This window comes from Coenobita brevimanus, chromosome 48 (assembly GCF_032717465.1).
Source record: "Coenobita brevimanus isolate Jiangsu-jjx chromosome 48, ASM3271746v2, whole genome shotgun sequence".
Classification (NCBI taxonomy): domain Eukaryota; kingdom Metazoa; phylum Arthropoda; class Malacostraca; order Decapoda; family Coenobitidae; genus Coenobita; species Coenobita brevimanus.
Genome location: NC_137001.1, coordinates 19,972,059 through 19,974,588, shown reverse-complemented (window position 1 = coordinate 19,974,588; position 2,530 = coordinate 19,972,059).

Here is a 2,530-nt window from a genome sequence, read left to right as displayed (position 1 = left end):
CCCCACCAGCAGACCTCGGACCTATCCATGGCCAAAACAGTGGCCCTCGAACCCATCCACAACCCCACCAGCAGCCCCCAGACTTATCCGGAGCCCCACCAATGGCCCTCGGACCAATCCGAGGCCCCATCACCAGCCCCTGGACCTATCCATGGTCCCACCAGCGGCCCCCGGACCTATCCATGGCCCCACCAGCGGCCCCCAGACCTATCCACAGCCCCACCAGCGGCCCCCAGACCTGTCCACAGCCCCACCAGCGGCCCCCAGACCTATCCATGGCCCCACCACGGTCCATAGACCTATCCACAGCCCCACCAGCGGCTGCCTAAAATAGGTGTGTGTGTGTGTATGTGTGTGTGTGTGTGTGTGTGTAGCTTAGTCTCCCCTCAATTAACGCTTTCAATGGGACAGACATTTTTTTTTTTTTTTTTGAGTTTGAGGAGATCTGTTACATTATGACTGGCTATGTATTATCTGTTTTAGTAAAAATAAGGACCGTATTCTAGCCAGCATAGAAGGCTTCCTAACACCTCTTCATTCGCGATTTATTTTCCATACAAGACACTAGCAGACGACACACGCCATCTAGTGTTTACATACAGAAGCAGATGATGCAGTTGGGTTGGTGGCGGCTGTGTAGGTCCTCTGCATTAGCGATTCATTTTCCATACTAGACTTAAACATACTAGAACATGCTAGAGTTGAACATACGACTCTGCTCTTTGGCTATCGAAGCTGAGTCGACTACAATAATTGATACAGTTGTCGCTACAGTTGCGTGTCTGGGTAAAGGTTGGGATGACGTGGCAGTTCAGAGGTGATTAGGCCAAGGTCACCTCAGGGATTTTTTTTTTTTTTCCCAGATTCTGGATCGCTGGGACTACCACAGGGTCTACCACAAGGGCTACCACAGAGACTACCACACCCAGGCTACTCCTCCTCGTCCTCCTCGTCCTCGTCCTCCTCGCGGTATATAGTGGTGTCTTGCTCTTATACCCAGTGTTGTTCCGGGTATTTATTAGGTATTTTATAGGTATTTAAGCATTTCTTGTGTGCATTTGCTAGCATGTATAGTGACATTGGAGGGTTCCGTTGACTGGGGAGCAAGTAGACTCCCTCCCTCCTCGTAACTGAGCCTGAAGGTCTGCCAGCACAACCTATGAAGTGGCAGTGACCCAGTTCCCCTGGGTGAAGAAGCAAGTAGTTTATGTTGGCCTTATTACTGATATCGCTACTGACAGCCGATCCTGATAGTCCCTGTAGTCCCCGTAGTGATAGTCCACGTTGATAGCCACCGTGACGGTGATGGAACCATCAGGGTTGACAGCCCATAGCCCCCCCTCGGTGATTGCCCATAGCCCCCCCTCGGTGATTGCCCATAGCCCCCCCTCGGTGATAGCCCATGGTCCCCCTCGGTGATTGCCCATAGCCCCATGTCGGTGATAGCCCATAGCCCCCCCTCGGTGATTGCCCATAGCCCCCCCTCGGTGATAGCCCATAGCGTCCCCCGTGGTGATAGCCCATAGCCCCTACTATGCACAGCACTACTACAACTGACACACACACTGGATACTCACCGTGTCAAACACACATAAGCATACTACAACTGAATGCTGACGGCCTCTGAAAAAAAAAAAAAATCAGCTAAAACATTTCCTTCATGACTACAACAAACACAGAACACTCATACAAGAAACAAAACACACACAATCAACCCCCCAAATCGGACACTACCCACATGTTCACTTGGACAGACCTGAGGGCCACGGAGCTCCTTACATACATTCATCTGTCAGTCTGCTACAAAGGCACAACACAAACAACACAATCACTTTTCCAGAATGACACAGCATGAGAAATACAGTCACTCAAAATTTTCAACATCTACATCCCCCTGCTGACACCTCCCATGCAGTGCTAGCAAAATGCAACCCCCAGCTCCTCCGCATAATCCAGACACCTAACACTCCCTTTGCTGGGGACTTTAAATTAACAACACTGCCTGGTATGAGCACAGTCAGAACAACCACAGAGGCCTCGACATTGCTTCACTGTTCAACAACATGTCTGTCCTCCCCATCATTATCATTAAAGAAACACTATTCAAACCTGTGCACTCACACTTCATATAAGCAGACTACAAGAAACTAGACTGGACAAAATTCACTGAAGAAACAGAAAAACACTTCAGCTCACAACAATTCACCCATCACCAGCATTAACAGGCACATTAGAAGGCTCAACATTATATTCATTGCAAACACCACTTCTGACAAGGCAAAAGAAGGTATTGCAACCCAAACTTTACACCGGAGATTGCCCGCCTCATACAGTAGGACAGGGTGGCAGACTTAAACGCAACTCACCTCTCCCACACACAAGACACCATCACGAAGCCCTGAGAGCTAAACAATGAGACCAGCAGTGAAATTAGTACAAGGAAAATGAAAAACTGGATGGCCTTTGGAACAACACTTAGTCACTGCAAATACACCTCTTGGCTCAACAAAACACTTAACGGCATCACTAA